This window comes from Rattus norvegicus, chromosome 4, assembly GCF_021556685.1.
Source record: "Rattus norvegicus strain SHRSP/BbbUtx chromosome 4, alternate assembly SHRSP_T2T, whole genome shotgun sequence".
NCBI lineage: Eukaryota > Metazoa > Chordata > Mammalia > Rodentia > Muridae > Rattus > Rattus norvegicus.
In genome coordinates this window covers 22,440,630-22,467,125 of record NC_141537.1, presented here as the reverse complement: position 1 = coordinate 22,467,125, position 26,496 = coordinate 22,440,630, and the positions used below count along the sequence as shown (strand labels likewise).

Below are 26,496 nucleotides of genomic sequence, written 5' to 3'. Positions count from 1 at the left end.
ACTTTTTCTTCTATTAGTTTGACTGTATCAGGTTTGATATGGAGGTCCCTGATCCACTTGGACTTAAACTTTGAACAGGGTGATAGGAATGGATTGATCTGCATTCTTCTACATGCTGACCTCCAGTTGAACCAGCACCATTTGCTGAAAATACTATCTTTTTTTCATTGGATGGTTTTAGCTCCTTTGTCAAAGATCAAGTGACCATAGGTGTGTGGGTTCATTTCTGGGTCTTCAGTTCTGTCCCACTGATCTACATGCCTGTCTCTGTTCCAATACCTTACAGTTTTTTATCACTATTGCTCTGTAATACTGCTTGAGGTCAGGAATGGTGATTCCCCCAGAAGTTCTTTTATTGTTGAGTATAGTTATCTCTATCCTGGGATTTTTTTTTATTCCAAATCAATATGCAAATTGCTCTTTCTAACTCTATGAAGAATTGAGTTAGTATTTTGATGGGGATTGCATTGAATCTCTAGATCGCTTTTGGTAAAACTTTTATTATATTAATCCTGCCAATTAATGAGCATGGGGGTCTTTCTATCTTCTGAGAACTTCTTCAATTTCTTCAGACACTTGCAGTTCTTGTCATACAGATCTTTCCCTTTCTTGGTTAGAGTGGCAAAACTTAAGTAATTATTTTCTTTTTCTCTCTAGCATAAATTTACACACACACACACACACACACACACACACACACACACATACACACACACATGGGTATAGCCTATTGTAATATTACGTCTTTTAAAGGACTTTACTGAGTTGTGACCTGAGAAAAGACCTATTAGGCTCTTTACATTAGGTAAATATTTTAATTTTTCTCTTATACTACAAGCTTTTATTTTGTGTGCAAACTTGTAATTTGGCCTGCAGCCTAACTCCCATATCTTTATGTTAGACATTGAAAGCCTTTAATAAGTGTAGAGTCCAGATTCTTATGGACCACTAGAATAGGAAAGTCCTGGAATAAAATTAGGACAATTTCTTTATATATAGATATCATTATTATAAATAATAGGTGGTAGATTATAGTGTCATGAATAATAAGCCCTAGAAATTGGCAGTTATGTGTCTTACACTTTTGTGTGCAGCATATGTGATGTCATTCTTTCTGGAGGTGAATCATTGGGAATGGACTTCCTGGTGTGCTTGTAATATCCTAATAAGAACATAAGCTATAAGCTCTTTGATATTAGTATTGCATACTTTAATGACTTCTGCAGTTTGAATCCTTTATGTATTCTTTCTAAAAGGAAAGATAACCAAACAATTGTAAAAATAAGGCAATGACACAAGAAACAACAATCTAGGTTGTGATAATTTTGTGAACAATCTGAAAAGGAGTATGAACAATCATTCTCTGAGTTATGCATATGTTTCTATAAAAATGACATTTTTCCAATGTGTCAGAACATTTCTCTGATAGGGAAGTGCCCTGTTTCCAATCAAGTGTGGCTGGCTCTCAAGCACATTCCTATTTTACTCTTTGTTTCTCTTCTCCTTTGCCCACCACTAACAGGGCATGCACAGGCCACATAGACTTCACTTTCTCTCGGTACTTGCCAGCTGTGATACTGAAATACCAAGGTCTGAGATTTTACAAACAGCAGCAGCAACAACATCTGGACCTGTGAAACTTTAATCTTGGCTGCTTTCCTTCCTCGCTTTGTGGCTTCCAGGCACCTGTAGACCACCCGCCCATGCACAATGATCTCAAGCCGTACATGGAAACCTGATTCTTCTGGTACATGAACAATGCTTATTTAGAAAAGTATAAAACCGCAAACCGGTGGTGATAAGGAACACATTCAATGCACTGAGCAGATGAAATCATGAAAATGTAACTTGAAGTTGAAGCAAATTCTAAACAAGCAGCACAACAGTCTCTTGAGTCTTGTTTCAAATTTTTATTACAAAACTGTGGGTTCAGGTTGAAGCAGAAACTGAGCAGACTTTACCGTCAAACGTAGAGAGCTCATGTCAGAAAATATTAAGCTTTGTTTCAAGCTAAAGGACATTTGGGAAAAGCCTTTTCTTTTAAACATTTCTTTTCCAATAACCTGAAGTTTCTGATATCTTTTCTATCTTTTGAACTCCATATTGAGTGACTACGAAGTAGGATGTGGAGATTATTCATAAAGTCAATTTGCAGGTTGCATTTTTGTTGGTTATATCAGTTGCAAATATTGACTAGTTGAAATGCTATACATTTCTATGGAGGTCATGATTTTGTAAACAAGAAAAAAGAATAGGAAGACTGAATATAGAACTAACCACGTATGCATCTGCCCTCTCTTTCCTCTTGTTCCATGCTGTCTGTAGCCTGCTCGCTCATGTCTTAGATGTCTTGCAAACTGCCCTCCGACGTGAATGTAAAGATAGAGAAGCAGGGCATGACTCCTTTCTATAAATTTGCATCTTCAGTAAAAAAAAGTATGGTGTCATATGTCAAATTATAAAAGGCAGATTATCACAATGTCTAACAAGATATTTCTGCATAAAATAGAGGGGGAAATAGCATGGCACTGAGAACAATTGAAATCAACTATCCCTCTAAGCATATAAAAATAATCCAAGTTTTTATTGCCATAGGGGAGAGAACAGAAGAAAGACAGTGTAACCATGAAAGATATGTTTCAATTAATAATGGAAAAAGAAAAACTATAATAAACATCTTTCAACACATAAATGAAAAAAATCCATGTCTCTTTCTAATTTATTCCTCTGTTTTGATATTTCAAAATGATCAACTAGGATATTTTCCTAACCCTTAATCTACTTTTGAAAATACATATCTCTTCATACCTAAGTGTGCATGATTTTAATTTTAAAAAAACATGCCATTATGAGTTTTTAAATATTTTCAAAAGTTTAGTATTATACGTTTCACTTCTTACATGATACATTTACAGTTTTATAATATTTTCTGTTTCAGACAAGAAAATATTGTCATCCTTACTTTTAAATTCTAATACTAACTATGAAAAATATTTAAAGCTTTTAGGAATCTATTTAGGATTAGATTGTATTTATTTTTAAATATTTTAATGAAACTTATAAAAGAGCAATGAGTTAAATATCATGAGATTGAATATGTATCATGTTATCTCTGACTATTATGAAATAGTGATGTAGTAAAACTCTTTGACCATAACTCCTTTTTTTCATATTTCACTTGAGTTACTATGAATGTTTGTTTTCTATGGGATTGGGGCAAGAGTATCAGACATTCTATTGACTCTTAGGATTGGTCCCAAGTCAACATTATTAAAATAATCATATGTTGAGAATTATTTGTTAATAATTTGTAGCAATCCCAGAATTTTCCTGGAAAATATAAAAAATGGAGTGCAGTAAAAATTATTTTTCAAGACCCCAAATGTCCCACATTTATATACTGATAGAAGAGCTAGGAGATAGCATGTCCCCCTTTGAGGAGTAAATTATGTTAGATTTTTACTAAAACATGTATAACTTTGATTTTTAATGATTCTTAATCATATTTTTTTTGCAAAAGTTTGATGAACAGACCTTTGACCCTGTGACCTTTGATCCTCCTTGTTTTTTTCCTGATACTGTTATAAGACTACATAGGTCCTCTAGGTTCCAAGGAGTATCCACTGTGCTGTGACCAAATGTGTCTCTGAATTCAATCCCCTTTACACCTTTTAAAATTAAACCTCTCATTAAAACTTATAAAATGTCTTAAAGTCTCATTGACATGTGTGTTCTTATGTTTTTAAAATTACATGCAGCTTAAGATTCATTTTCTCCAAGCCTTCATACAAATATAACATATTCCTACATACTCCTAGATCTCTTTGACACCTCTCCCTCCCTTTACCTCCATCATGGCAGGGGCACTCTGATGTTTCTTAGTGATCTGGTTTAAACTTGACTGAGGATCCATGAATTACTCACAGAATTGTTGACTTGGAATTATATTTTCTGTTGTCTATGCCGTGTTTGCTGTCCCAGCCAGTCTTTTGCAATATGTTTCCTATGTCAGCTTCTTATCCCCAAGTTTCTGTTGATATGATTTAATAACCTGACAGAAAAGAAACACAGGGAACAAAGGGTTTGGGAGGATTACAGTTCCTGTGAGGATGCAGTCTGTCATGGCTGGGAAGGCAGAGCATCTAGAGTGTGTCTCGCCAGCCATTCAGGAAGCTGGCTGAGCACATTTCATACACACAGAGAAAACAGAGGAAGGAAGTGAAGAGGAACTGGTGGCAGGCTAGAAACCCAAAACCCACCCCTGGTGATGTATTTCTCCTGGAAGGCTAGAATAACTAAAGGTTACATAACCTTCCCAAGTAGTGCCACAAGCCAGGAACCAAGGGTTCAGACACATGGGGACATTGTGAGTTCAAAGACTATTTATCTTTCCCTCTTTCTATCACCCCCTTCTCCTTTCTTTCTCACAACTTTTGTACATTTATTTTGTGTCTGAGACTTCTCTAGGACATCTTAAATACATCTATCACCAGCGCTTACTTATGGTTAACAAACTCCCTAATTGTGGTACAAATCAAATTTTGGAATTGTAAAGATAATGGCGGTAGATATTAATTCCACACATGCTGCCAATAAAAATTAACTAGCCTCATTAATTCCACCCTGCTCATCCATTACTGGTCCTATAATTAATGTTCCCAATGATTATATCTGCCCTTTTATTCTTTTACAGTTTAAGATACACATGATCACAAAAGGAATTATATGCCACTAATAAAACACACTAAAGATAAATGAAGCTGCTAAAAAGATTTAATTCATAAACTCAAAACTGTAATACATCAACTATCATCCTAATACATTAGAAAATGCTATAACTATCTTTGTGCTTTATTTATTTTCTGGTAAATGCATGTACGGTGCCATTAATCCTGGTTTGCACGTTATCTCACGGTTACAGTCCTAAATAAAAAGACAAACAGTAGGAAGGTCTGTCCATTCATCACGCAGACCGTTTCACTAGCTGCTGTCCTATATCGAAGTTTCATCCATTTGCATGCTTTTAGCCTTGAAATGTGTGATTAAATGGCACATTTTTGTGTCTGAGCTAACAGTGGCGAAAGTTATAACACTGGATCTCATTCAAATTGATGATACTTGGAGAAATTAAATGCATATATCTTTATGCCTATAGTAATATCAGAGGCACTCCATCTAAAGGATCTCAGAATAACCCAGTATGTAAGACCAGAGAATGCTTCGCATGCTCGCCTGCTTTCTGTTATAGATTGCACATCTCACGGATGCTAATTTGACTCTGTAAAAGAATCCGAGTATAATTCTCTCTATGCATCATGGCTTCAATTCTTCTTTTCATTGCTGCTTTTCCTTCTCCACCCTTATTTCTCTGTCCTTTTTTTTAGGGTTTTTCGTTCTAGCCCCTTCTGAATGAAGTCTTTCCAGACTATTCCAATTAAAGTTAGTTGCCTCTTTACTGTTAGGGGATATGTGAAGCAGTCTTGGAAAAACTATTTTTAGATATGTTAGTTTGAAAGATATTTTGGTATTCTCTCATATATATGTTTTTAACTTACTGGAAATATTGCAAATCTTGTTAAAAGGAGACATGTAGTATAGTAATTTTGCATATTCCAGAATACAGTTTCTGAAACTATTTTCCAATACATGTGTAAGATAATTTTATGTCACAAAAAGTTTAAATGTGGTTAACCAGATCATACCATACCTCTACTGAAAGCTTGCTGATTATTTTAAATGCTCATGAATATTCACAAAGAATAATTTTTAAATTAAATAAATACATGAGTAAAAGTTTTGACAGATATCTCTTACTATATACCCCCTTTTGTAATAAGACATTTTACAAAATTAAGTAAAATACTGGAGCTGGAGAGATGGCTTGATGTGGAAAACTTGCTTTCTGGCTTTAGGACCAGATTTTGTATCCAGGCACCAATGTTAGTGTGCTCACAGCATGTAACTCCAGCATCAAGGAATCTAACATTATAATATTTACTGTGGTTTGTCCGGGGGGGACTTACTCATATCTTTAAAACCTGGAAAAAAACTGAAATAAGTTTAAGCAAACAATTTCAGAAAATATCTTGTGGTTTTAGGTTATGAAATATTTAATTTTAGTTTATAATATTTTATGCTGTAAATAAGAATTTGTATTTTTATATCATGTATAGAATTTGAAAACTAACTAGAAGACTGTAAGTAAGGATTGGCATGGTGAATATACTTGTATATACAGCCAGCATATTTCCTTTGACTACAGTGAAGGCCATGCAATTGTATGATTGATCTGCCAGTCTGAACAAGAAACTCTAACAGTTAATCATCCTTTTTATTTTTTCAGAGTGGTATTTTAAAAAAATTATATATAACCTGAAACACTAATTTAAGACAGAGATGATTTGAAATCATGAATGAACAGGGGAATGTACACAGAAGGTCTTAGAGGAGAAAAAGGTAGAGGGAAAACACAGCTATTATAATCTCGCAAAATGTACGAAACTTAAAATGACAAAACAAAACCCAACACTATTCAGCCTCTTAAAATGAAACTGAATCAATAAATGTGGAAGATATCATGTGAAATGATATTAACCATTTATATCAGAGATAAAAGCGTCAAGTGCTGTAGGATTTCATAATGTATATAGTATAAATAATGCCCAGTCTTATAGACAGTGGACAGAGGGTATGAGGGACGTGGTCAGAAGGAAATACGCAGGTCTCTTCACAGGATACAGATGTAGTCCCGGGAATCCATTACCCAGTATGAGTAGTGATGTGTTTATTAATATATATGTATATTAAATCAATGTGTTGATAAACATTCAATATAGTCAGCCATTTAGAATTGCGTAAATATTGAAAATGTAAGTGGAATGTGTTTATTATTCACTACTCTGTTCAAAGTCATCCAAAACAATGTCTAAGTGGCTTTCGGTAGACAGGTTTTTCTCTTCTTTGATCTAATCAATAGATGGTGGCTTGGCTTAGGGAACTCCAGGCCTGTGTACTGCTTTGTCCAGTTTCTTCCTCAGGTTAGTAGCTCTGAGGCCAGCTTCCTCATTGTAGAGCATTTGCAAAGAAAACTTCAGGAACTTGCTACTCACTTAAATTAAGATAGCGACACAGATCACTCGCTTTCTTCCTGTGCTCTATGGCGTTGTCATCCATCTCCTCTTCTTTGAGTGTTATTGGTGAAAGGGCAGATGTTTTATTTGTTCGATGCCTTAAATATAAACTTGAGAACTACGCGCACTCCCACCGCTCATTGAGCAGATAACGGTGATGATAGATGGATGATACATACGTGAATATATTGCGGTAAATAATAAAAAAACGGTTTCTCTTATCCCATGCTAGAGCCAGCACCGTACATAGAGCCACATGGCATCTGCGGGGTATTTTCATTTCAGTCAGCAAAGCGTCTCACCCACTAAGCTTCATCCAATCTCCCGTTGCTGATGGCTACTCTCTCAGCCCGGCAGCAATCTCTCTACCCATCTAGTTCCCAAGGCAGGTCGCTCCCACGCCAGTTTCATACAGAGACCGCCTATCTTGGAGCTCTCTTAATGTGAACCCAACTATGCTATAAATCCATAGTCTGTTATATAAATACAAGCAAATATACATTATTGTACACATAGCATTTGTTTGTTGAGATATTTGTGTCTATACTTTTTTGGTATCATGAATCTATGTCATTCTGATAAAGTTTTTTGACAAAGTAAATTTCTTGTTGCTACAAAGCTTTCAATCTTTTCTATTTTATTACACAATCATTTTATTAATCAATAAATGGTTATTATTAAAAGAATCACAGTTTTTGATTGACGGTTATATTTTCAGATGAATTGTTACTTTACTTATAAATCTTCATTTTCTGATCCCTTTAAGCATATTTTGATATGTAGTTTTTTTAAACCAAAAAAGAATTTTGATATAACACATAATAGATCTGGTGAAATGACTCAGCAGGTAAATGCCTAGTGACTGGAGTTTGATCTCTGCAATCCACATAGCAGAGAAGAACAAACTCCCACAAGTTGTTCTCTTATCTCCCCATATGTACCATGCAGGTGCACACTGATACATATGCACACAAATAAACACATCAATGTCATTTATTTTTTGGGACCTCAAAATAAATTTTAGTTAAAAAGATAAACTGAAATCATTCTGAATTTTCTTGTTAACAATCAAAAGAATTTTGCAATTTGTTCTATAAAATTCTCATCTGATAAAAGATGATTTCTAAAACAAATGTTTTAGAAACACACACACACACACACTCACACAAATACACACTCACACACATACGCAGTCTCTCTCTCTCTCACACACACACACACACACACACACACACACACACACACACACACCATTTTTTTTTGTTTTATCTGTCAGCCAAAAAGCATCGTTTGCATCCTGTCAGACACATGTTCTTGTCTCTTTTTTCTGTGGCATTTCCATTTTTCTTCCTTCGTTAGAGCTGGTAGATTAGTATAATGGTTTGAATTCCGTAGTCAATTCATCATTAACCTTATATCCATGACCAATGTCAAATGTGGGCTCACAAACTATTGCATAATCTCCTGTTGATGTCCCCTGTTACTAGCTCCTGTACTAATGCAAATGACTTGGTTAAAACCCCAAGTTGATTTCTGTTGTCCTTTACTGCTTACTCACCTGAGAAACCCAACTGTGGATATAACCATACAGCAAGGTCAGACTGTTACATCTCAGCCATATTTAAAACATCTTCATTGCCCTGTAATTTAAAAAATCTTTGGCTCTCGGTGCTAGGAACATAGTTGAGTTATCTTAATCTAAGCCATGGCTCTTCAGATAATTTTATTTTCACATTTGCACACGGTGTTGAATGTTCCACTTAGGAAGATGCGCCAGGGAACGGCTCACATATAAAACCTTAAAAAAAATGTCTCTTAAGCCACATTTTAAAATACAAATTGGATTACTTTCCGACAGAGAATAAACAGACATACATGATTTTCAAGTCACATTGTAAATATTTTTGACCTAACATTTGACATAAATAATTTTGTTGTGCAGATGTGCTATAACAAAGAAAAAAACCCATGGGATATTACTTTTTGTCTACTGTAATACCAAATAAATTAAATGTTAAATTAAAAACTAAAAGCCTTAGTCTGTGTTGCATAAACTGAAATGATGGTAATCAACCATGATGCATGACTAAGGCTCACATCTGTCCGTAAGGTTCATGAAGAAATATCATCAGAGACTAAGCTCTCCAGTTCCCATTTGTTTAGAGACCTACAGTTCACTGTTTGAAGGGATTTGTGCTTAGGAATGGGTTTAAAAGCAAGGAAGTCACGTGCATTATTTATTTATTTATTATTTATTTATTTATTTATTTATCCATCCTTTCATTCATTTATCTGTCTATTTTCTGAACGATTCTTATATATTTATTTTTTATTTACATGCTTTAGGGATGCTCTTGTGAAAGTCTACTCAGAAAAGAATATGATTTCTCTTCATCACTCAAATATTTTTCATTTTTTCTTTTTTTTTTTTTTTTTTTCGGAGCTGGGGACCGAACCCAGGGCCTTGCGCTTGCTAGGCAAGCGCTCTACCACTGAGCTAAATCCCCAACACCTCAAATATTTTTAAGAATGGAATATTACTTTTACTCCTATTTGGCTGAAGGAGGTCTATCTGTCTTTGTTGACGTGAGTGGTCGAACAGTGTGGTTAGTGCCATAGACCAACAGGCTTGCTAAAGTGAATATAAGCCCAGCTTAGCCATAAATTCCAGGGGGCTGCATCTTTTGCAAAAGGAATTGTGTGTTCCTGATGATTATTAATGTTTTCAAGGCATGGAAATAAAGAGGAAAGCACGCAACTAGTTTAGTTTCATCCTGTTAGTAACTGTTAGACGTTGTCCACTTGAAACAAACTAAAGTCACCTTAAAAGAGAAAACTTCTTGTGAGAAGACACTTCCATCCGATGGGTCAGAAGACAAATCTGTGGGGTGCCTTCTTGAATGATCACTGTGGAGGACCTAGGTTGCTATAGACTGTGCCACCCCTGGGATATGTAAGGAAAGCAGCTGAGCAAAGCAGTGGGAGCAAGCTAGTAAGCGGTCTACCTCCACGGCTTCTGCATCCATCCCTACCTCCAGATCTTACTGGATTGTGAACAGGAATTGAAATCCAAATAAACCCCTTACTCCCTGAGTTGCATTGGGTCAAAGTGTTTTATCATAATAGATACCTAAGTAGAAGGATATCTTTCAAGATCATAAAATAGATATTCTTAGTTTGCTGCTAATACTGGTGAGCATTGAGAAGTGTTTGATGAGATTAATTAACATATGCCATAATTTTATGAGAACCTGGTAAATAATACACTATTTTCTCATGTAAAGTGTCAAAGCATAAAGATCAAGGTCGTTGTCATATACCAGGGTTATACAGGGAGATGAATGCTTAGACAACGAGGGCTTCATCAATATTTAGAACTATGGTGCTAGTCTGTCCTGGTGTTGCTCATGAAATGCAAGCTCCTTTAAAATGATGAAGTTGCAGGAGAAGCTGATCTTGTAGGAAAGACTAGATCTCTTTGCCCCTCTTCCCATCATAGCCACATTAAATGAATCTTCTTTTTCTGCTTCTCACTACTTAAAAAAAATTAGCAAAAGCTTACAATGAGCCTACTGTGACCAATCTGATTTCCTCTTTACCTTAAGTTATCAAAATAAGTTGTATCATTCTTCAAATAGAATATCTCATTGAATTAATTCAGAATGGGTAAAGCCAATAGTGTTGGGGAAGGTAACAAAGAAGTAATGATCTGTTTCCCCACAGTTATTTTGACAGGATTAAGTGATGTAATTCTAACTGGTAGGCAGTACTGAGACAGTCATTTTACAGGTGACTAAATTAGTTCCATACCACTATTGAGTTCAGAGCACGCCCTTAGAGGCAGAATAAGTTTCTTATCATCAACTTGTTTTTTGTTGACTTTATATATTTCATCACTATATGTTTTTTAACTGAATAAATTAATTCATTACATTATTTAAAATATAATTAGGTAGATATATAGATAGATATCTTCTTTTTTATTGGATATTTTTATTTACGTTTCAAATGTTATTCCCTTTCCAGGTTTCCTGTCCATAAGCCCCCTATCCCATCCTCCTCCCCCTTCTTCTATAAGGGTGTCCCCCACCCCAACCACCCCCCTTCCCACCTACCCGCCCTGACTTCTTACTATAGTTATTTTGTAACTTATTTTTCTAGCTTTACTATGGCTTATTTCTTTTTTTCTTCTCTTTTAAATGTCTTCCCTTTCATTTACGATTTATCCTCGCAATGTGTTTGGATTTATATCTGATTATTTAGGTTTTTTGTTTCTAAATGTTTGCTTTATATTTACAATAGAGCTTAGAAAAGAATATATTTTATTATAACTAGCTACCTTGAAATGATTGCAAATTTGTATGACCATAAAGAAAGTAAATCTAAACCTAACCCACTATTCTAAAATATGCTAATAAATGCAAACATCTCTCAGCATTCCTGCCCACACTACATTTTTTCAGCCCTGTCTTTCTATAATGTTTTTCTCCTGGATAAATTGTAATGATTATTTTACTTTATTTAAGTTTTCACACTAACCTAAGAAATTCCTCACATACTGTTTTTATAATACAGCATTCTAAGTGTCTTTGCATAGGCAAAGCAAAGGCCTCCTAAGAGTTATTTGGACATCCTGTAGTCTCTGAAGAAGGGACTGTGGAGGATGTGTGCACTATAAGATGCTCTACATGTTTATGATGAATGAAAAAAATGTGAATTATGGGTAAGAATGGATTTGTGTGACTCTCTGGTGTTAAAGATGTGACAGCACATGAAAGCAGGCATTGGGTGACACTTGAGTGGTCAACTAACCACTGCTAAGAAGAAATAGCTATAGTTTCACGCACTCATGGAATTTCTAGAAGGACAAGCACAAACAAAGTGGACTAAAACTCCTTCAATGTTTTAAAAACAGATATAGCATAAGTTTTTAGAAAACTTTTGATCGGGATATTGTGATTCTTATTGTTCCCAGGTAGGGAGCAAGGCTCGTGAATTCTCAGGTGGATAATTTGAAACCATTGTTTGAAATAATCTTAATGGACTTTCATTAGAGAGAAGACAATATCTCAGTACTCTAACAGGAAAAAAAAATACCATTGTGCAAGCAATTAAAAAAAACGCAAATCTTTGAGGGGTATAACCCACTAAATGAAATGAATGCTGATATGTGGGATTTCGACAGCAGAATAATCACATAGAAGAATCAATCTGTGGTTTAAATCTTGGGTATTTTAAAATATACAGCAGGAAGAAAAGAAGGATAAACAAATAAAGAGCAATAAAGAAATGCACTGGGGACTTTGGAGGAGATGGATATTGTAGTTGAAAGGACCTGAGAATGCCGGTAAGCTAGCAGCTTTACCCAAAGAAGTAGCAACAGAAAACTCTACAGTGTAAGGCTACAGATGCACAAGAATAGAAAAGCCAAAGATCACAAGCCAGATTGAATCCCTAAAACATCCTATAATCAAACTCTCAAAGGTGGAAGATAAAGAGATCAGAGACAGAGGAAGGAAACTCAATAAAACAGACACCTCCAAAGCAAGTCAACTAGCAGAAAATCCCACACAAGGAACCGGGAAAGAGCAAGAGAGAATGACAAAAAATTGTTCATGATGCTCAAAGGAAAATCTTGTACCAAAAATACCATGGCCCACAAAGAAATGAAGGTCACAGAAACAGATACTGAGCTAAGTAAACGCTGAGAGAACCTGTCAGACTACAGGAAAGGCTAAAAGGCAGTCTTCCAACTGATAACACGAGATGAGACATGCTCGGAGGGGAAGAAATCAAGACGAGAGTAGCTGCATTTGAACGTTGTACATGTCTGCTGCAGTTATATCTTTATTATTATACTTGAAAGTAATAAAAGTATATAGATATCAAGAGTGGACAACATAGAGAGATGTGCAGCAGAAGAACCAACCCTGTGTGATAGTGACAATGAGAGAGAACAGATTCATGGGGTTTTATTCTTTGTTTGTCTATGGTCCGGTTAAGATGTCGCAATTGCAAAATGGCTCCTTATGATGAGGGATTTACTTCTTACAAACCTCCTGGTAAATAACAGTGAAAGTTTTCACAAGCAAGCGAAGCCTAAACACTAAGTTATTAATACAGCCAGTCTTCAATGATCTGCCTTTTTAACAGGGTTTCAAAGATATTACCAACCAATTTCTGATTATCAATTTGATTTTATCATTTAGAAGCTAAGGAAATCATGGAGTTAAACAAAAACAAGCAAGCTTTGTCTTCAAATGCTTACGTTTTCATTTAGTGTGTTCAAAAGCATCAGTTTCGTGCTAAACACTTAAGAAGTGATTGTTGCTTATTCATATCGAGTTTTAAAAAAAGGACAGAGGCTCTGATATGACCTAAAATGGATTTTTATGACAACTTTTGAAAAGTGTCATATTTATTGAATTATTCATAGTTTCTTTTCCACACTAAAACTGTTATTTATATCTCTTGATTGCTTGAATTTTAAGAAAGCAAATATATTTTCTAAGTCACACTTATTTTAAAGTTCAGTTAGAAATCTGATGTATTCAATACAGTTTTGTAGTGAACGCTTTCTGTGAATGCTGGGGTGGTTACATTTTGATGGGTTCATCCTCAGGGTGCTCTCCACCAGAGAACAGTTATTTCAGCTAAATTATTTATTGGCAACTCAGCAACCATAATAGCTGATGAAATATGTTGAGACAAGGGGTAGTGAAGTATAGTGAATGTGAAATGTACTGCAAATATTAGAATAGAAAGAGTGCGCACCAAGACAAGTCAGAATGCCCATTAGGCCAATGCATTGTAGTTAAATCTCAGTTTTCAAACTGAAAAAACAAAACATTGTATTGTTTAGGTTTAAGAAACCGTGACCATCTCACAAGAGTTAAAACTAAAATGTTAGAAAAAAATAAAAATATAAAGGAAGAGAGAACACTCTCCTGTCGATTTCAGCATGAGGGCTGAGTCCATGAATAATACACAGAAGGTAACAGAGATCTCAGCCACTGATCTCCAACTTCATGGGTAACTATCATCTAGTTCAGGCTTAATTTTCTAGACACAATGCTTCTATCTATAAAACAGGAAGGTAAAAGGAAGGAAATCAAAATATAAAAATAGCTTTCATAGGTTTATGATATAAGCAATCACCACACTGACCCAGTTTTATTCCGTCTTTTTCCCCCCTCTCTTCCAAGTAAACTATATGTTACTCCAGTAAGTTTTGTATAAAAGTCCCTTAAGGCTACTGTGGCTAATGCTTCTTTGGGACAAACACAGCCTGAGGGATGTAGGATTGTCAGGTTCCCTACACTGAATTTCACATTAATATGGAGAAATGTCCTATTAAGATTGAGGGGACCAGCTAGCGGAAGAATTTCCTGATGTGTGAAAAAAAAATGTCTCTGCTGGTATCACGGGCGAGCCGTGTGCTGGGCGCACTGTTTATTTGGAGCCCGCTACGTGTGAAAGCTTCACGTTTTCCATTTTTAGAAAATGTGAGGCAGCAAAAAGGGTTTTGACACAGTGCAGATCCTGTATTTAATCACCTCGATTGAGGGCATCCTACCGCCACTCCCGGGTGCTTTTTATATTTGGACACCGGCTGTTTAGGGGAAAATATCCCATTCTGGTTTTAAAACAAAAAAATATGATCCTGGAAGATTAAAAAAACTCAGCTTTGTGAAGTCTTCAGCAAGTAACAGCAACGAAGATTCACAGAAACACCTAATGGTAACTCTCTCTCTCTCTCTCTCTCTCTCTCTCTCTCTCTCTCTCTCTCTCTCTCTCTCTCTCTCTCTCTCTCTCTTTTTCTCTCTCTCTCTCTCTTTCTCTCTCTCTCTTTCTCTCTGTCTTGCTCTTCTCTGATAATAACTTAATATATGGACTTAGGCCCGCTCTATTATATCGCTTGGTAGTACTTGTAAGATTCAAAAACAAAGGGCTGTGTTGTGTGGCTGTAAGTTACGGGTTTATTTTGTATGCAGTCATTTTATGTATTGTGAAATAAGTACTCTGCTCATTTCATGGTTTTATATGTTTTATTTTTACACTATTATAATTTGGGAATGTTAACTTATTTGTTTCTAAATAGGTTTTTATATCAGCTAGAGGTAAATATAAATTAAAATACTTAGATTCATTCAATTTGAACAATTTCATCCTAGTAAGAAAAAAAGAAATAGAAAAAATAATAAATATGGAACACTTAATTTTACATATGTCAATTATTGTTTTATTTAATGTGGGTGTTTATATAAAATGTTTAAATCATTGAGTCCATTAATAATGAAAAGTTTATACTATATATCAGATTAATATAAGGCACATTACACAAACTTGAATCTATTAAAATAAGTCATTTTGAGAGAGTTAAAGACAGAGTTCATAAGTAAGGCTATAAAGATAATAGGGTTGTTACAATTATCTTATTAATATATACTGAATATAATAAAATTATTACTGGAATAAATAATTTTTATACTATTCACTAGAAATTACTATGTACTATGGCTTTTATAAGAGGAATAAATGTGAGATTTAGTCACTGAAATTTTATGTGAACTATTTAAGAATTGGTTAAAGTATTATGTGTCTTATCTGTAAAGAAATGATCTAGGTAGTTTTTTATTCTGTATACCACAGTTTAATATCTTAGTAATTCTGTGAATTACTTTTTATTTGTTTTGCTATTATATTATTTCATTCCCCTTCATTTTCATCCCTCTAAATGATCCCATACAGATTTCCTTGATCTCTCTTAAATTTATAGCAACATTTTGTCACTATATATTTACAATTGTGCATATAATCATATTCCCAAATACATAAATGCAAGCTGCTCAGTCTATGTAAAGTCATTTTATATATATTTTCTGGGCTGACCACTTGGCTTTGAATAATTAATTGGAATGCTGTTCCTTGGGGAAGGCTAGCCCTCTCACTCTCAGCCTTGCTTGCTTCTTTGTGTTCCTTATGTATGGTGAGGGTGCCCTGGTCAATCTCACCTCCTCTGCCACAACTACCTTCTATTTTTAAAAATTGCCTGAAAGTAATAATGTTGTTGAGAATATTATCCATGGAGATATTAGTCTGGAATTCTCAGAGCTCGTGGTCTCCATTTCATTGGGGTTTGTCCCTAGATTTAGAGGTCATTTATAAAAACAAACTGTCAAAAGGAAAAAAAAAACAGATAACATTTGCTACCCTTTTCCTTAAGACACCCATGTTCATGTAGTACCGCAGTTCAGTGACTGACAAGTTCATCTTTGACATTTTATAGATTTGTGGACTTTCAACGTGATATGTTCATTTTCAATGACGTGAAATTGGATTTGGTTAGGTTATCTACTCAGAGATGATTGGCTCCCTACCCCACTCCATTAGATAGAACACATAGAAGAGTGTTTATAGCTAGCATTCAATTATTCTGATAATGTTCTCTTCAGTTAGCTTGATATTCATCTTCTTTTCATAGTCTACTGTACAGTGTTAGATTTATTATGAGATGAAAGCAAATGCAATCATATTCTCCATTATTATTCTCATTCCTTCCTGTATATTCAAAAAGTTTTCCTTTTTAGCTCTGGAGATTAAAACTCTGGTCTAATGAATGCTAAGCAAGTATTTCACTATTGTGCTGAAACTCCACCCAAACTGCTTTATTTAGGAAAATATGTGTCAAACCCATTTTTAGCGGCCAGCTCCCTGGAATCTTTGTCAATGTAGACAGTACAAAATGAATCCTGACTAAAGCAGAATTTTTTTTTTGGCTAGACAAAATTGGCTATCATCTCTGACATGGGGTGACATGTGTGTATATGTGTGTGTGTGTGTGTGTGTGTGTGTGTGTGTGTGTGTCTTTTAACATTTTTCACCTTGTGTGCTTTCTATTACTTTGGTTCATAAGTAAGGTGAAACTAATTTGTACTATGGTATTAAAAAGAAAGAAAGAAGAAAGAAAGAGTGAGAGTGAGAGAGAGAGAGAGAGAAATCAAGACAGACAGACAGAAAGAAAGAAAAAAGAAAGAGAGAGAGAAAAAGAAAGGAAAAGATGACCTCAACATCTGTGTTCCTAGAAACAATAAAGTTTATATGTTGCACATGTTTTATATCCATCACAGGACAGCTTAGGCTATGTGCCATAACTCTAAAATTAAAAAACAAATCAGCCTCGGCCTGAGACACACTGGTCTCCTGAGGGAAGGAAAAGCACACGTGGCACACCATTTGCTAGCTACTGAAGATTTTGCTCCACTGAGGAGGAGGAGGAGGAGGAGGAGGAGGAGGGGGAGGAGGAGGAGGAGGAGGAGGAGGAGGAGGGGGAGGAGGAGGAGGAGGAGGAGGAGGAGGAGGAGGAGGAGGCTGGAATCGCATCCCCTTGTCCCATGAAGAGCAAAGCACCATGTGTGAAGATGAGGTTGCAAGAAGTTAATCACTGTGCAGTGATGGTTTTCTCGTAGTTTCTATGTCTGTGACATTCCCAGGAATGCTGATCATAGATTGCTTCATCAGTAGGTAGATTAACACTTTATGCCTATTACACAACTGTAAACCCACTGAAATCAGATAAGTCTATTACTTTTAAGTTTAGAGTTTGGTTTGGGGAAGGGGAGTGCTAGAGAAAGGACTAAGCCTTGAGAATATTAAGTAAATAAGTATTCTACAATGAGTTATTAAGCCTTCACAATGCTTGCATTGAAATTCCAAACATACATAACAGTATATTTAACTTTTAGGTATGTTATTTAATGTGCAGATGAAGTTTAAAAATTCCTATCTCTTTAAACATTCGATCTTTCTTTGTAGTGAAAAACTTTTAACATCCGTTCTTGTGGTTTTCAGACATGGATGGTACATTACTGTTTTCTGTAATGGCCTTTTGTGCAATAACAATCTAGACCTCTTTCTCCATCACAAATGTAAACTAAGAACAAATTGGTGAACATCCTCCATCCCATGCACCTGTTTGCCCCAGCCTCTGGTATCTATTATTTCATCCTTAACTTTATTAGAGTTATAGTTTATGGTTGAGTGTACAAATGAAAACATGTGGTACATAAAATAAGGGACAGGTTTTGAGTGAGCTTAACAAGCTATGGTAGAAAATGTGGGTGTAGTATCTTTGGTAAAAGTTATTTTAAAAAGAAAACTGTTTTTTTCTGCACTTACCTTGGCCAACATACTCTTACAGCATATACTCTAGAGCTAATGCAAACTGGCTCAAGGATGTTTCTTTGTATCTCTTAAAACTGTCATTATTATAACAGTAGAGACTTAGATGTTGCTGTCTCATATAAAAGAAAAAAAATACCAGTTAAAGCAAATAGTTTGAGAAATGAAAGCCTTCGGATCAAATGTCAAAATCCCAGAAGAAACAATCAGCATGATTTATCTCTGAAGAATTACAGATTAATAGCTGTGTTTTTCAAGAACTATTATCTAGTTCAAGAGTCATAGTCTTCATTTGTATGATTTTGGCTGTTTACCCTGAGTTTAATCACTTTCATAGAGATGGTAATAGAATGCTGGAGTAAGCAAATATTAAAGGTTGGGTTTTTTTTTTTAAAACATAGACCAATTTTAAAGCAGAATGGAGTTAAAAATCAACTTGCTAGTGAAGGGAGAATCAACAATCTATAGATTAAATTTAAAAATTAAAATTAGTAAATTATGTTGGAAAACCACCTTCAGGATAGGAAATGCCACAAACATAAAGAGGAACCAATGTTTTAGTTATGTTTTTAGCTCTGATTAAATACCACATTCACCATGTTAAAGAGGTAAGAATTTCCTGAAATAGATTACAGAAATACTGAATGATAGAGATTCTAGAAATGTTGAGAATGCTAGACCATCAGGAGATACTGTGATTTTTTTTTTAAATTAAAATCATAACGAAGTCTACACAACCTATCTAGGGATTCTACAGGTTATATGCATGAGCTGTGCACTTGAGTCTGTTATTTATACGATGTACAGATGATAAGGTATATGATGAATTTTTTCTCACATAATGAATACCAAGAATAATTTCCTCTCCTTCTACTCTTCCCAGTTCCTCCCTACATCGCTTCCCATCTGGATCCATTCCCTTTCTGTTGCTCATTTGAAAACAAAGATTCTTTGAGATAATAATAAAATACAATAAATAGGATAAAACAAAACTAGCATATTGAAATTAGACAGAACAATTAGAAAGAAACAAGCTCAAGAGAAAACAAAACAAACCAAACAAACAACAAAACAACAACAACAAAAGAGACTCACTCATTCCCACACCCAGAAGTTCCATAAAAACACTAAACTATAATCCATCATATATACACAAAGGACCTGCAGGTTAGCAGAGAGAAGAAAATATATAAACAAAATATAATAAAAAATAATAGGAATGTTTATTAAAGGAAGAGGCATGATGTGACATTATGAGACAGAGTATTGCTATAGATGCCTTTGAGATCATTTTCTGTAGACCATCTAATCATGGGCATGCAGCCTAAGTAGTTTGTTTGGGGTTGGGGATTTAGCTCAGTGGTAGAGCACTTGCCTAGCAAGTGCAAGGCCCAGGGTTCAGTCCTCAGCTCTGGGGGTGGGTGGTTTGAGATTTCCTTGGAGACAGATAGTTTCCCAGTGAAACTATCGATTGGAGACAGCTTCTAAATTAGGATGGAACAAGTGTCTACTTTTCCTTTCAACTCTACCGTGTACACCCCTGTGTTATGCCTCAGTCTTTATGAGGTCATATGAACTTGGGTCATGTTAGTTTAGAGAAACTTGTTTTCTTTATGGCCTCCTTTCCTTCTACCTGTTACACTCGTTCTTTCCCCTCTTCCACAGAGTTTCCTGAGCCCTAAAGGGAGGCTATGATAATAACATCCTATTTAGGACTAAGTATTTCAAACTCTGCATTTGCTAAGTAATGTCTGTCTGTCGTTCCCATCTGTGGCAGGAGGAAGCTTCTCTAATGATGGCTCAGCAAGGACTGTTATAACAGAATATCATTAGAAGTAATGATACAGCATGTTTCATAAGGCTCAGTTATACACAAATGATTTATGGCTATCATAAGGTATACATGAATAAAAATTTAGAAGATAGTGTCAACAAATACATGAATTTAAGTGCTTGAGTGAAAAATGGTTACTTCAATAACAATTTATATAATTTGTGTTTATTTTTTAAAAAAAATCAGTTTCTTGCTAAAAGAAGCTTTTATAACCATCTATAACCAGTGGGGCTTCCTTTATGATCAGTCAATGGCCTCAGATTTTCCCCAATATTTATTTAGGCTTAGTTTAACATTTGCTGAAAAATAAAATAAGGATAATTCAGGGTGGTATTCATTGTAAAGGATTCATATTAGTTTTTCTGATGTGGCAGTGTAATCTTAATGTAAAATACAATAATGAAATGTTTTATTTCAGGGATACTCTAAAGGATGATCTAACAAAGTGTAATACCGTTCCTTAAAAGAGAGACTGCACAGTTATATGTTAAGGAAATCAAATTTTTCTACGGCCTCTGTTAATGCAAGCATTAGTATAGATGTTAGAAGCTCTTGCACAACCATCAGACTGAGCACAGGAACCCCAATGGAGGAGTTAGAGAAAGGACTGAAGGAGCTGAAGGGGTTTGCAACCCATAGGAAGAACAACAATATTGGCCAACCAGAGCCCCACTCTCCCCAGAGCTCCAGGGGACTAGTCTAAACCACCAAATAAAGCATATACATGGAGGGACCCATGGCTCCAGCTGCATATGTAGCACAGGATGGCCTTGTTGGGCATCAGTAGGAGGAGAAGCCCTTGGTCCTGTGAAGGCTTGTTTCCGCAATGTAGGGGAATGCCAGGGTGATGAGGTGGAAAGCAGGGAGAGGGGGTTAGGTAGAAAGGAGGTAACAATTGAAATGTAAGTACATAAAATATCCAATTAAAGAAGAAACTCTCTTAGGTCCTCCAAGGCAAAATGTGTCATTGATTTGTGTTGGTAAACACCCTTCTAAGCCTTTAAAATGCATTAGAACCTTCAATTGGCAGAAATTCCAAATTTGTAAATTAATTTTTCTGTTAAAACATTTCCTGAAGAGAACCGATTAGTGGTACAGTCCTGTAATACCAGTTACTCCTGAGGCATATGAGAGACGAAGACCGGCCAATATAACTCAGTAATGCCCTGTCTCAAAATCCAAACTAAACAAACAGAAAGGATAAACATGGTCAAAACTGCGAAAATGTCCTAATTAATTTGATTTGTTTAATACGTATTCTAAAGGCAATGCTAAGTAATATGATTTAAAACTCTTAAAATTGAATAACTTAACACACTTGAATTTAACTTAAATGTTAAAATATTTGTGCTATCAGAAATATGATCCATCTACACTTTCTAATCAAAACTGTTTTGGATCCTGAATGTTAAAAAAATGTTAATTAAATCTCAATTCACACACTTTGACGTATTCAAAGACATTGCCCAAATTCTCTTATATTCCTTTCCCTTTCTTGCTGGACAGACAGAGAAAAAGAAAAAGGAAGAAAGCAAGGAAGGAAAATAGGGAAAGAGAAAGATGTTTTAAATTTGAAATGAACTTTTCTACCAATATTAATACCAGTTTTCAGTGTTTCTAATAAATGTACTGTGGTTTTTAAATCAAATAGCCGGTATCAGTTTCAGTTTTCAAAACTCTTAGTAAATCATTGCTTAATAAAAACAGGTTCAGGAAAGAGCAGAATGTTTTATTTGTTCATACAATATCACAGCAAGAACTACCAGACATTGTATTTGTCAAAGTCACATCCCTTTAGGGTTTCCAGGAAAAGGCTAGGATCAAAGGGAAGAAACAGATAAGATAAGGAATTGTAATCTATTTACATTAGGAATTTCCCATTTAAGTTTCACTTGTTGCTATCATTTTACAGCAATTTAGAAAGTTTGCTCCATGGAAACCTTTACCTGACACAAATGGAGCTTCTTTTGACAGAAATTTTTTTTCTTTTGTAGAAAAATTATATGGTATGGATTATATAAAAAGAACTGTCAGGTTGGAACAGTTACTTTGTGTCGGCAGGTGCCTCACTGGCTCATCTAATCTTTCCCCAGAGAGGTGGGATATTTCATCTGTGCCAGGACAGTCTCTGGGCTATGAAAGACTGTGGTCAACTGATTTTGCCAAATAAATATATTTTGATCATAATTGTATCTAGATTTTGAGCAGTCTTTTTAATGGAGTAACAGTTTTTCAAAAACGTGGGTGTGCTATGAAGAGTGCATTGTGGAAGTAAGCTGTTCTCATTATAATCTTTACAATGTGTGCGTATGTGCCTCTTTGTGTGTGTGTGTGCGTGTGCGTGTGCGTGTGCGTGTGCGTGTGTGTGTGTGTGTGTGTGTGTGTGTGTGTGTGTGTTTTCTGCAATATTTCCACTTAACTAGTACATTCTTACAGGCTAGAAAGTTACAGTTATAGAATAGGTGTCAAGAATGTTTATCGTGTCTTTTCTGTTTGAGAGTTGGTTCACAGTAGTAATTGTCTCATGCTTGGCAGTTCTGCCTCTATTCCATCACCCTGCTCCTTTAGTATTCATGACTTTATGTGTTTCAGGTATTTTTGACCTAACCTCAGAGACTTTTTCTTTATTGCTCCTTTGCTTCCTGATAATTTATCAAAGGTCTTTCTTCGGATCTTTGATAAAATGCCACCACCTAAGAGAGGACATCTCTAAGCCTTCTAGACACTTTTAGTCCTCCTCACTCCACTTCATTATGTATGCAAGAAGGAAGCCCACATGTGGTAAACATACTTCTACAGGCAAGCAATTCAAGAGTCATGCATGATTAACTTTTTGCTAACCTAGAAAGATCTGTCGTAGAAGACATCCACTTTCAGGTCAACAGTCCAGGGGATACTTCTGAACGTTATTAGCAAAACTCATAAGCATTCTTCTAATCCTACTGACACTCACACTAATCACTGTTGTCTGTTTGGGGAAACTCAGGACTTACTTTATCATAGCCACCTTCCTGCATCATGTCAGTCACTAAAAAACCCCCAGAACTTTCACGTAGTCCCCATCACTAAAACTAATCCTGATCATTTAGTTCTGTCTCCTGATTGTCTCAGTATGCTCTCCGGACCTCCCCAATAAAGCCTTTCAATCTTCAAACACTTTTGTGTATTCTCCCTTATCTTCTTTGCACCTGAAGCCCCATGACTGCTTCTCACGCCATCTTTCAAGAGGTGGCTATTTCCACCTAACACCACTTAAATCATTAAGATTGGAGGTGAGATAGTGTTCTATTAGCTCCTCAGTGTCACATCCTGAGGAGTCTATTCTCCCAAAGCCGTAGGCAAGTTCTCATGCCATTAGGAGATAGCCTTGATATCCTGCTGTCCCTCCCCCACCCTTTTCTTTTCTTTCTTTTTTTTTTTCCTTTTTCTTTTCCATGCAAGATGCTAGGCAAATGCTGTATGCTCAGCCTAATTCTTCCACTCAGTGCTAACACTTTCCCTCTTCTGTTAAGATATAAGCTGTTTCCTTCTAACATTCTCAGGGGCTGTTCTTACCTTAGATTTTCGTAACTTCCATATCTACATTCATGAAGACTTTGGTTGTGGCTCTGTCATAGCTACTCATCATATATAAGATTTTCATTTCCAACCACAGCCTCAGATAGACAAAAGGATCCAAACAGATGAGTCTGCTAAACATGGGTTCTGACGTAAGGTTTTTGTTGCCCTAATTACTAACTTGAAGTAATCTCACCATTTATAATACATGTATCCAAGAGATGTCTAACACAACATTGATATTTGTCTACATAATTAGGATTAAAAAGTTATCCTTTTATTAACTTGAGTGTTTTTCTAATATTATTATGAAACAATGGTAATAATATCAGTTGATTGCAACAATATAGAACCACTTAAATATCCAAAAATAGAGGGTATAAAATACTCTTTATTTTTCAAAACTGTAAAGTGAAAGAAGAAAAAGTTGCTTATAACTATTAAGTAGTTATTCATCATAACTAGTAGTAATAATTCATCAGAATTCATCATAACACACTACTGAGTTTTGGGACATTAAAAACTTCAATTATGTCTAATAAGGTTAATCTGTAGCTACTGAATTTTTAGTTCTCCTTTTTCTTTTATTGTTTTGATAAAGTTGTTTTCTTAAATAACAAAATATTAAATCTTAGATCATATTTGAATTATTTTTACTTGTTTCTATATGTTGATTTTTACTATTTATTCAATTTAATAAATACCTAGTCACCTTTATAAAATGTGTGGAATAGGAAAATCTAATGGCTTAAAGTTTGCTTTGCATTTTCATTTGAAAATTTCAGCAGTGACTCCTGTGTTTTGTCATCAGTCAGAGTAACAATATAAATAATGAACAACATATTTTGTCAAAACAAAGTCCAGTCACTTGCTCCCAGTCGCTGTTTTGCTGGATGGGGAGTAGAAGCGTTTAGTTGATGAAAATGTTGAGGACATCTTAACTTTAAGACAAACAGAACATGCTAAGACATCAATAGCTTATTATTCTGAAAAATAGAGTAATATAAAATACTCCTTCTACATAGTCAGTGACTCAAGCCTAAAATGTTTAAGGGACCCCTAAATCTACTTAGTGAATTCAAGTTGTTTACTGGTTCTGTGCACTCAAAGTCAAGTTCTGCCTCCTATGGTACCTCTGCTGGTTTTCCACTTGATTTTCCATGAAAGGTATAGGGGTATTTCAATGCATTTTAAGGGTAACATTTGTTTTGAAAAATCCCAATTTAAGGACACTAAACGTTTAATTAGACTGAATTCTAACAAGGATTGTGTTTATTTTTCATAGGAACTTAAAATAACAAGTGGCCAGGTCCTTAAAATAACAAGTTGAACTGAAGAAATCTGTCTTAGGCAGTAAAATCTTGGAAGAGGTAAGGCTTTTTAATATGTGTTTTAACGTATAAAATATTCTCATCAAAGTTAGATATTCTGATATATATCTTTGCAGGCTATTTAGAACACGATTTTTAAAAGGTAAGAGTACTTCATTTTGTCACAAGATATTCTTCTATATAGCGATTTGGAATTTTGAAAAAGTTCCAATGCTTTTAAAAAAAAAATACTCTGCAGGAAGGCTACAATTCAATTTTAGAATAAACATCAGAAAATAGTTTGGGCTTCTTTTATTATTATTATTATTATTAATCCTCATGCTTAGGAATTTCCCTAGGTTGGCCACTTTTCCCAGGGGCTCCTGAAGAGAGGTAGCTAGTGTGCAAGCAGACTGCCATTCAGAGGAATCCTTTGGCTAACCTGCCCTTTCTGCATTTCCTGGGGCACATATGGTTACTATCAGTCAGAATCCGTTCAAAGACTACAGGGCTGAACACAAGGGAGCTACTCACTTTGAAAACGTTATCTTTATTTTCACCGTAGACTTGAAACTGAGCTCTCGCCCCTAAAGCAAACCACAGTTAAGAGCCTTGAACAGGGACACACTAGTTATTGTAGTCCATTTCAGAATCTTTTCAAGAATCAATTTCTGTATAAAGTAGAGTCAGAGTTTATCAGCCTTAAACTTGTGATGTTTGCCTTGGTGTACATGTTGGTATCAGAATGAAGGGAATGAACACGGGAGTTTAAATATGTGTGGGTTTATGTCAGTGAGTGTGCATAGAACTGAAAAGGAGAAAAGAACACATCGATTTTTGTTGTTGTAAAATTATTTTAAAAAAAGAGTTTGTCTTTTTCCCCCTCACTAGATCCTGCACCTCAGTGCCCTAAGATATCTGGTAGATATCTTGCCAGAAACACACAGCCCAACTCTGAGGTGGCCTAGTGTTTCTGCCACCACACACTCTCCCAAAGTCAAATCGCCACAAAAAAGAACACAGAACACAGTAACCTCTGATCTAATTGGTAAGATATAATTGCCCACCTAAACATACAAAGCCCTGTACACATCCATCCCTTAAGAACATTCATAACAGCCTGTAAAGGTGCAGCGTGGAATCCTAACGTCAGCCTCCATGTTCTCTCTGCCACGGCTTCTCCACAGTCTCCTCCAGTCTCCTCTCCTCTCCATTCCAGTCTTCTCTCCCCTCACCCTTCTCTCCTGCCATCCTTCCTTCTCTTCCAATGACAGCCCTCGTTCTATCTTGTACCTGCCTCACCTGTATGACATCATCCCACAGATTTTATATGTTTCTTTCTTACTTTAAGAATCATATAAATAGTATAAGTAGAATAAAATTAATTCATAAGTTTTTTATTTTTATAATAGTTTTAAATTGTTTCTTTGAAATTTATCATTTATAATGTAAACAAGTAAACTTTTCCTAGATATTTCATAGT

The 26,496-nt window shown here is 35.4% G+C and overlaps 1 protein-coding gene across 2 annotated transcripts in view; it reads left to right on the top strand.

The window, feature by feature from the left end:
- The window catches only part of Sema3a (semaphorin 3A), a 462,616-nt gene that overhangs the window by 139,846 nt on the left and 296,274 nt on the right, over nt 1-26,496 (top strand). The window contains exons 1-2 of one of the 2 annotated variants that reach the window (XM_087656812.1): nt 14,539-14,870; nt 24,989-25,073. The gene's annotated coding sequence lies outside the window, so the exon portion shown is untranslated. Of the gene's footprint in view, nt 1-14,538; nt 14,871-24,988; nt 25,074-26,496 lie in introns of those variants that run through there. The other variant, XM_087656813.1, reaches the window with a different exon arrangement.